Source organism: Rhinoraja longicauda, chromosome 34, assembly GCF_053455715.1.
Source record: "Rhinoraja longicauda isolate Sanriku21f chromosome 34, sRhiLon1.1, whole genome shotgun sequence".
Classification (NCBI taxonomy): Eukaryota; Metazoa; Chordata; class Chondrichthyes; order Rajiformes; family Arhynchobatidae; genus Rhinoraja; species Rhinoraja longicauda.
In genome coordinates, this window is record NC_135986.1 from 14,191,898 (window position 1) to 14,202,227 (window position 10,330).

Consider the following 10,330-nt stretch of genomic DNA (forward strand, 5'->3'; position numbering starts at 1 on the left):
GACTGGACAAGCTAGATGCAGGAAAAATGTTCCCAATGTTGGGTGAGTCCAGAACCAGGGGCCACAGTCTTATAATAAAGGGGAGGCCATTTAAAACTGAGGTGAGAAGGAACTTTTTCACCCAGAGAGTTGTGAATTTGTGGAATTCTCTGCCAGAGGGCATTGGAGGCCAAATCATTGGATGGATTTAAGAGAGTTAGATAAACCTCTAGGGGCTAGTGGTCAAGGGATATAGGGAGAAGGCAGGCACGGGTTATTGATTGTGGACGATCAGCCATGATCACAATGAATGACAGTGCTGGCTCGAAGGGCCAAATGGCCTCCTCCAGCACCTATTTTCTATGTTTCCATGCCAAGTTTAATTAATCCTCTCTGCCTGCGTGTGATTCATATCCGTGTATATCCAAGTGTCGATCCAAAAGACTCTTAAATGCCACTATTCTATCTGCCTGCACCATCTCCCACGCAGCACATTCCAGGCACCCATACCACCCTGTGCAAAACAGCGGTCACACACATATCGTTTAAACTTTGTGTCTCAAACCTTAAAGCTAAGCCATCTAGTTTATGACAATTTCAGCCAGGGACAAGGATCAGACTATCCACACTTTCTATGCCCCTCCTAATTTTATCTACTTCAACCTCAGCCTCCGATACTCCAGAGAAAACAATCCAATTTTATGTAACCTTGCCTTGTACCTAATGTCTTCTAATCCAGGCAACATTCTAGTAAACTTCTTCTGCACTCTCACCAACATTCCTGTAATGGGGTGACCAGACAATACTCCAAGGCTGCAACATGGGTTCCCGACTCTTTTACGCAATACACCGACTCACAAAGTATATCATGTGCCGTCTTTACCATACTATCTACTTGTGATCTCACTTTTAGGTTGCTGTAGTGTCCCCCAAAACCCCTCTACATGTCAATGCTTTTGAGGATCCAGACATTAACTGTATACTTTCCCCTAACATTAGACCTAACAAAGTGCAACCCCTTTCATTTGCTCCAAACACCATCTGCCATTTATCCACCATTTCTGTAGCTGATCTGTATCCTGCTGTATACTTTCACAACCATTTTCACTGACCACAACTTCATCAATTTTGGTGTTGTCTCCGAAGTTACATACCAACTCTTCTGCCTTTATGCCGTGTGCTGGAAGAACTCAACAGGTATATGCTGCATTTATGGAGGGAATGTTTCAAGTCGGGACTGGAACAAGGGAATTAAGTTGTTTAGACAAAAAAGAAAGGACCAAGTAATAATTCCTGCAGCACACCTGTAGTCAGAGTCCTCCAATCTGAAAAGGGAAGGGACATGACGTTGCCATAGGTGGAGGAGAGCAAAGATTTCAGAGCGCCAGAACAGTGAAGGAGGTTACAGAAAGGGTGAGGGCAAAGAAGGGATTTGAACACGAGGATGGCATTGTTAAAACTGAGGCAGGGACTGGTGGAGTAGGTACCAACATACCCTCACTGTTCACTCGACGGCAGTCAAGAAGAGAAGACCCCAATGTCCACGGTGGAGGAGCACTCATGTCCACAAGATTCCACTAGCCAGGTCCCAGATCCACATGGGAATGTCACGTTTGATGCAATCGCCATCTTGTTCATCCCGCCAAGTCAGTCTGCAAACACAAGAGAAGCCGTGAGATTACCTCTCATTCTTCGAAACTCTAGCAAGTACACACCAACCCCAGTTCAGTTCTTAACCTCAGCTTCCAATTGTTAGATGGGAAGAAAATAAAATCTGCAGATGCTGGATGTCCGAGATGAACATAACACCTGCTGGGAATTCTCAGCAGCCCAGGCAGCGACCGTGGTGAGAGAAACAGAGCTGAGACCTGGAACCGAAACTCTGCTTTTCTCCCCGGAGATGCTGACCGACCTGCCGAGTGTTTCCAAACTGTTCTACCTTTATTTCTCAGTGGGAGCGCCTGTCGACCGCTCTCAGATTTACCTGCTGCAGGGAACAGTTTCTCTGCATCGACCGTTTCAGTTCAGTCGAGTCAATACTTCCCCTTCCCAGCCCACGACCCCTGGTCCCAGGACGTGGAATAAACCCCATGGTCCTGCATCCTCAGGCCGGAGATCAGGACCAGGGCCCACACTTCCATCCCGGGGCAGCCTCGGCCGGACCCATTTTTGAATTCGGTTCCTCTTCTCCGCCGCGCTGATGAAGGCGAGGCTCCATCCGCCTCTTCTCACCCTGACTCCCTTCAGTGCGGCCCCGGGACCGGGACGAGCTGGAACCGCGCTCCAGCACTTTGGACACGGGCCCCCGGTCGCCACAACACCTCCCGCCCGGGGAATCTCTCGCGTCCACCCCCGGGCCCAGGCCGCTCCTCCTCCGTGGGCCTCGCAGCCGGTTGCCGAGGGAACGACGTCAATGGCGTCGTGACGTCAGGTCGCAATTAGCTCCGTGACGTCTCCTCGCATCACGTGACAGGGGCGGCCGCAGCCCGGGGAGGGACAGATGGAGCTGTCAATCAGACGAGCCGCTTTGCAAAGTGATACTGTGTAAAGTGAGCCGAATGATGGAGAATTCGGAGACAGCAGAATGGGTGCGAAGTATTTTGAGTGAACTGTAAAACGTTGCTGAGGCCACAGCTGGAGTGCTGTGTGCATTTCTGGTCACCACACCATAGGAGGGGTGGGAATGCACTTCAGATGGGCAAAGGAGATTGACCAAACTGTTCCCTGGGACAGAGCGTTTCGGACATGAGGGGAATCTGGTCAGAGCGAGATGTGGGTAGGAGCAGCGTGGATAATGAGAAACCTTTCCCCATAAACGAAGATATTTGAAACCAGTTGACATCATTTTCAGGCGAGCAGGGAGAGGGTGAGAAAAACCTAACGATTTTTCTTTCACCAAGGAGTGGGTTGCAATGAGGGACCACCCCGAGAAGGTAGTGGATGCAAGGACACTCACAAAATGTCAGAAGTATCTGGATGAGCTCTGGAAGCGTTATGGTGTAGGTGTTTGCAGACCAAGTGGCAGAACAGTAGCTTTACAATAGACAATAGGTGTAGGAGTAGGCCATTCGGCCCTTTGAGCCAGCACCACCATTCAATGTGATCATGGCTGATCATTCTCAATCAGTACCCCGTTCCTGCTTTCTCCCCATACCCCCTGACTCCGCTATCCTTAAGAGCTCTATCTAGCTCTCTCTTGAATGTATTCAGAGAATTGGCCTCCACTCCCCTCTGAGGCAGAGAATTCCACAGATTCACAACTCTCTGACTGAAAAAGTTTTCCTCATCTCTGTTCTAAATGGCCTACCCCTTATTCTTAAACTGTGGCCCCTGGTTCTGGACTCCCCCAACATTGGGAACATGTTTCCTGCCTCTAATGTGTCCAACCCCTTAATAATCTTATAAGTTTCGATAAACCATTAGCAAATTTGCAGATGATACTAAGCTGGGGGGTAGTGTGAATTGTGAGGAAGATGCAATAAGGCTGCAGGGTGAATTGGACAGGTTGTGTGAGTGGGCGGATACATGGCAGATGCAGTTTAATGTAGATAAGTGTGAGGTTATTCACTTTGGAAGTAAGAATAGAAAGGCAGATTATTATCTGAATGGTGTCAAGTTAGGAAGAGGGGATGTTCAACGAGATCTGGGTGTCCTAGTGCATCAGTCACTGAAAGGAAGCATGCAGGTAGAGCAGGCAGTGAAGAAAGCCAATGGAATGTTGGCCTTCGTAACAAGAGGAGTTGAGTATAGGAGCAAAGAGGTCCTTCTACAGTTGTACCGGGCCCTGGTGAGACCGCACCTGGAGTACTGTGTGCAGTTTTGGTCTCCAAATTTGAGGAAGGATATTCTTGCTATTGAGGGCGTGCAGCGTAGGTTCACTAGGTTGATTCCCGGAATGGCGGGACTGTCGTATGTTGAAAGGCTGGAGCAATTAGGCTTGTATACACTGGAATTTAGAAGGATGAGGGGGGATCTTATTGAAACGTATAAGATAATTAGGGGATTGGACACATTAGAGGCAAGAAACATGTTCCCAATGTTGGGGGAGTCCAGAACAAGGGGCCACAGTTTAAGAATAAGGGGTAGGCCATTTAGAACGGAGATGAGGAAGAACTTTTTCAGTCAGAGAGTGGTGAAGGTGTGGAATTCTCTGCCTCAGAAGGCAGTGGAGGCCATTTCGTTGGATGCTTTCAAGAGAGAGCTGGATAGAGCTCTTAAGGATAGCGGAGTGGGGGGGTATGGGGAGAAGGCAAGAACGGGGTACTGATTGAGAGTGATCAGCCATGATCGCATTGAATGGCGGTGCTGGCTCGAAGGGCTGAAAGGCCTACTCCTGCACCTATTGTCTATTGTCTATTGTCTATAAGATCACCTCTCATCCTTCTAGATTAGCCCGCAGCAAGGTTGTAGGGTTATTGAAACTCCAGAAATTTCACTGCTTAGTCCTGTGCTTGATTGTGGTCCTGCCATAGAGAAAATAGTTATTAAAAATTAATAACTATATTAAGTCATCTATATTGGGTACTGCGCTAAGACTGGATAGGACATGTTTAGAGGGAATATGGCAAGTGGGACTAGTGTAGATGGGACGTGAAGCATTATGGTGTAGATGTTTACAGACCAAGTACCAATGAACTGGATCGGTACAGTTGGGTTTTTTGTTAGATAGTATGGTGGATCACAGTGACTGTCTTTGTGCTGTGCACCTTCAGGAATCTACTAGGTATCACTGCAGAGGATACAAACAATCTCCCAAAAAATGTTTTAGATCAGGTTCCCATCTGCTTTACCTTTGGCCAAGAAGAATATGGTGACGTGCCTCAGTGACTAGGTATATGGTGATGAAGTGCTTTGAGAGGTTGTTTATGGTGCATATGAACTCCTTCCTCAACAAGAACATGGACCCGCTACAATTTACCTCCCACCACAACAGGTCAACAGAAGATGCAATCTTGCTGGCTCACCGCTCTGCACTGGACTGATTGAATGATAAAAACACATACATCAGGATGTTTAACACCATGATCCCCTCCAAGCTGGATACCAAGCTCATGGAACTGGGTCTCTGCACAACCCTCTGCAACTGGTTCCTAGACTTCCTTGTCAACAGACAATGATCTGTACGAATTGGCAGCAACACTTCCTCCTTGATAACCATCAGCATTGGAGGACCTCATGGCTGCGTGCTCAGCCTGCTGCTCTACTCATGACTGTGTAGCCGGACACAGTTTGAACTCCATCTTCAAGTTGGCCAATGACACCACTGTTGTTGCATAAATTATAGATGACGATAAGTTGGAAAATAGGAGGAAGATCGAACAACTGATCAAATGGTACCAGAACAACAACCTTGCTTTCAACGTCAATGTTGTGAGGCAAATGAAAATTCTAATCAATTAAACTTTATTTAAGCTTTAAGCAACTCATTTCTGTCATACACATCTTCAAAGCGCCTGGAAATTATCGCTGATTCAGCAGGCCTCGCCGGCCCAAGCCCCGCACATGCGCACACTTCATTCTCCCCTCCTATTTATAAGTTGAGACAGTCAGGAGGTTTAGTATGTCTTGATGACCGTCGCAGCACTGGAGCATCAGGAGATAATGGTGTTTCAATAGCTGGTGGTACATATATTGCTTGGTCATCAACTTCACTCATATTGTTATTTACATTTTCAATTTTAGAATTACTTATAGAAGTTTTCATAGGGGACAGTGGGAGTGTTGAAGGAAGTTCTTGATTAATATTATAAAGGAGTGATGGAGCTGATGGAGAAGATGGACATGGTGCAAGGTCACGAAATGAGAAGTTGACTGACGTCCATCCTGATACTTGATAGTTGCATAAGAAGGGTTGACATCAGTCAGTTCAACTTCATCAACTAAGGGCTCATTCTTATTTGATCGGACATACCAATGAAGCAACACAGTCCCAGGGCTAGTCAACCATGATGACAGAGAAATACCACCGGAAGAATGCCGTTTGAAGTTAAAGTACCGCTCATGTGGAGTAGTATTGGTAGCAGTTGACAGTAGAGATCTGATGGAGTGTAATGTATCTGGTAGAACACATTCCCACTGCTAATCTGGTATGTCATTTGACTTTAAAGCCAGTTTCACTACTTTGCAAATGATTCCGTTATACCTCTCAACCTGACCATTTCCAATAGGATGATATAGTGTTGTTTTACTTGTTGCAATTCCTCTATTAGAAAGGTAGTCTTTTAAATCGTTTGACATGAATGAGGTGCTCCTATCAGAATGTATGTAACGTGGAAATCCACAGAATTAAAACAGTTGATCTGAACATTTGATAACCGTAGCAGCTGACATATTTGGACAAGGAAAGGCAAATGGAAACCTCGAATATTCATCAAGTATGGTAAGTATATAAACATTTTGAGAGGAGGATGGTAAAGGCCCTTTTAAGGTTTTCCTGTTCAAGACACGTTCCATAGGTTGAGTAGCTTTGATCAATCTTCCTTCTACAGAATGGAAGAACCTTGGTTTTAATTCAGCACCGATTCTACATGAAGCACACATCACTTCACATCATCTATAGAGAAAGGTAAGTTTTTGGAACGAACTTGGTGTAACATACGAGTGACTCCAGGATGACACAACCCTTTGTGAGGATCAGTGACTGCAAAAGAATGAACAGAAGCACAAAATGCTCGAGTTAATGTATCCAGAGCAACATTATCCTTACCAGGGTGGTACTCAATTGAATAACTATATGCAGATAATTCAATCCTCCATTCATGAATTTTACTGTTTTTAATCTTTGTTCGTTTCCGATTATCTAGCATTAAAGCTACTGAATGCTGATCTGTTATTAAAGTAAAGTGCTGGTGAGCAAGGAAATGATTCAATTTTCTCACTGCTTCAATAATTGCTGTAGCTTCCTTTTCGACGGGTGGGTAGTGCAATTCACTACCTTGGAGAGTACGTGACATGAAAGCCACTGGTCGTCCTCCTTGATTTAATGTTGCTGATAGTGCTAAATCAGAGGGATCACATTCAACAACAAAGGGGAGATCCTCATCGATGGCGTATAATGTCGCAGATTCTAATTGTTTCTTTAAAGAAGTAAAGGCACCAATTGCTGTAGAGTCAAGAGGAAACGATTTTGCTCTAATCAAAGGTTGAAATTTGTCAGAAAAATTTGGTATCCATTTAGCATAATATGCAAACATACCAAGAAGCCTTCATAGAGAGTTTAATATAGCTGGAATAGGTATTTCTTGGAGTGGGTGGAGTCTTTCTGCCAGCCTCATTTAATGTTAGATTTTTAGAATGTACAACTTCTAAAAACCATTGTACATTTTTGTCATATTTAACTTGGTCTTTTCCTGCAATAGTTATATTATTAAGATAAGGGAAAGTATCTTTAAGGTTTTCCTGTTCAATGGATATTCATCAAGCTTCATAGAGAGTTTAATATAGCTGGAATAGGTATTTCTTGGAGTGGGTGGAGTCTTTCTGCCAGCCTCATTTAATGTTAGATTTTTAGAATGTACAACTTCTAAAAACCATTGTACATTTTTGTCATGTTTAGCTTGGTCTTTTCCTGCAATAGTTATATTATTAAGATAAGGGAAAGTATCTTTAAGGTTTTCCTGTTCAATGGATATGCATCAAGCTCCGTGAACTGATTATAGTTTGAGAATAATCAATGCAGAGTCTCTTTCTATGTCTCTCTAAGGGGTCCTTAACCACGACAACTTGTGCCTTCCAAGGGGAAGAGCTGGGTTCTATGATACCTTCTTGTAAAAGATTAGTTACTTCTGTGTTGATACATTTTTTGTCATCTTTACTAAAATGTCTTGATTTTGTAGCAATAGGCTTGCACTTACAGGATAGATTAGTGAATAATGAAGGACATTCAACAGATGCAGTAGAAAAATCACACAATACTGGAGGCTTTGACAATACAAGATCAGGCATTGTTCCTTCATACATGATTTGAAGTGATCTGTACTGTTTGTGAAAATCCTGACGTAGAATTATATCGCTACACAAATTTTTCAAAATACCCAGACATACAGATTTATAACTAGTTTTGTTCAGAATAAAGTCCACAATACAAGATCCAATAATTTGAGTATTGAGAGTTGTCAGAGCCATCGAGATTTCTCTATTTGAAGGAATTATAGTTATATTTAGTCGAGACACAACTTGTTCACTAATAAAACTTTCTGAACTGCCAGAATCAAGTAGTACATTAAGTGTACGGCCGTTGATGGATACCGTTGCAGCTGCATGAGACAAGCCCTGAGGAAATGCAGCTGTGATTGCACATAAAGAAGGCATATACGTGGCAGCAATCACACTTTTAGTAGTTGCTTTGGACTTGCATACTCTAGAATAATATCCCTTCTTGCCACAACCATTACAAGTTGCCTCTCGAGCAGGACATATCACTCTCTATTATGAATATTACCCACGCAAAAGTAACACTTCTTTTTTGAATAAGTACATGCTGCAGCAAGGGCACATTTATCAGTAGAAATTGTTTCAGCTTGCCCCATATTAATATTTGGGTTAGATTATTCTGTAGTAGTTGCAGCAGAATACACATTAGATGAGCCATAAGCATCTGAATTTCTCTGAGCCAAGTCTAATGAGTAAGCTTGATTGAGTAACCACACCATCCCCGGGCACTTTCCCCAGCAACCCGCAGGAGATGCTACACCTGTCCCTTTACCTCCCCCCTCAACTCCATCCAAGGACCCAAGCAGTCTTTCCAGGTGATACAAAGGTTCACCTGCACCTCCTCCAACCTCATCTATTGTATCTGTTGCTCTAGATGTCAACTTCTTTACATCGGCGAAACCAAATGCAGGCTCGGCGATCATTTCGCTCAACACCTTTGCTCAGTCCCACTTAAGCAACGTGATCTCCCGGTGGCTGAGCGCTTCAACTCCCCCTCCCATTCCCAGTCTGACCTTTCTGTCATGGGCCTCCTCCAGTGCCATAGTGAGGCCCACCGGAAATTGGAGGTGGCTCACCTTGCAATTAAAGGTCAGCTTGTACAACTTCATTAGTGGAGCAATTATTCAAATATGAAAGTGCCGGAATAACTCAGCAGGTGAGGCAGCATCGCTGGAGAACATGGATATGGGACCACAGGTAGACAAAAAATGCTGAAGTAACTCAACGGGTCAGGCAGCATCTCGGGAGAAGGAATGGGTGACGTTTCAGGTCGAGACCCTTCAGACTAATGTCAGGGGAGTGACTCTAGAATAGTCAGAGATAGGAAGACCAGTGGGAAAACTGGGAAAGAGAGAGAAAGCAGGGACTATGTGAAGTAAGAAAAACTAATGTTCATACCGCTGGGGTGTAAACTACCCAAACTTATGAGGTGCTCTGCCACCAATTTGCGCTGGACCTCAATCTGACAATGGCCCAGGACAGAAAGGTCAGATTCGGAATGGGAGGCGGAGTTGAAGTGCTGAGCCAGCAGGAGATCAGGTAGGTCAAGACGGACTGAGCGGAGGTGTTCAGCGAAACGATCGCCGAGCCTGCGCTTGGTCTCACCGATGTAGAGAAGTTGACACCTGGATGCAGTAGATGAGGTTGGAAGAGGTGCCGGTGAAACTCTGCCTCACTACGAAAGACTGTTTGGGTCCATGGATGGAGTCGAGGGGGGAGGTAAAGGGACAGGTGTTGCTTCTCCTGCGGTTGCAGGGGAAAGTACCTGGGGAGGGGGTGGTTTGGGTAGGAAGGAATGAGTGAACCAGAGAGTTGCGGAGGGAACGGTCTCTGCGGAAAGCATAAAGGGGTGGAGATGGGAAGATGTGGCCAGTAATGGGATCCCGTTGGAGGTGTCAAAAATGTTGGAGGATAAGATGTTGTATGCGATGGCTGATGGGGTGGAAGGTAACAAGGGGGCTCTGTCCTTGTTATGAATAGGGGAGTGGGAGCAAAAGTGGAGCTGAGGGATATTGAAGAAACCTTAGCGAAAGCCTCAAGTACAATGGAAGAGGGGAACCCCCGTTACCTAATGAATGAGGACATCTCCGATGTCCTAGTATGGAACACCTCATCCTGAGCGCAGAGTCAGCGTAGATGGAGGAATTGGGAGTAGGGGATAGTCTTTACAGGAAACAGGGTGGGAAGAAGTGTAGTCAGGATAGCAATGGGAGTCAGTTGGTTTGCAGTAGATGTCGGTCAACAGTCTGTCTCCTGTGATGGAGACGGTAAGATCCAGAAACGGTAGGGAGATGCTCCAAGTAAATTTGAGAGCAGGATGGAAATTAGTAAAGTTGATGAAGTCAGTGAGTTCTGCATGTGTACAGAAGGTAGCACCAATGCAGTCTTCAATGTAGCGGAGGTAGAGTTCGGGGATAGG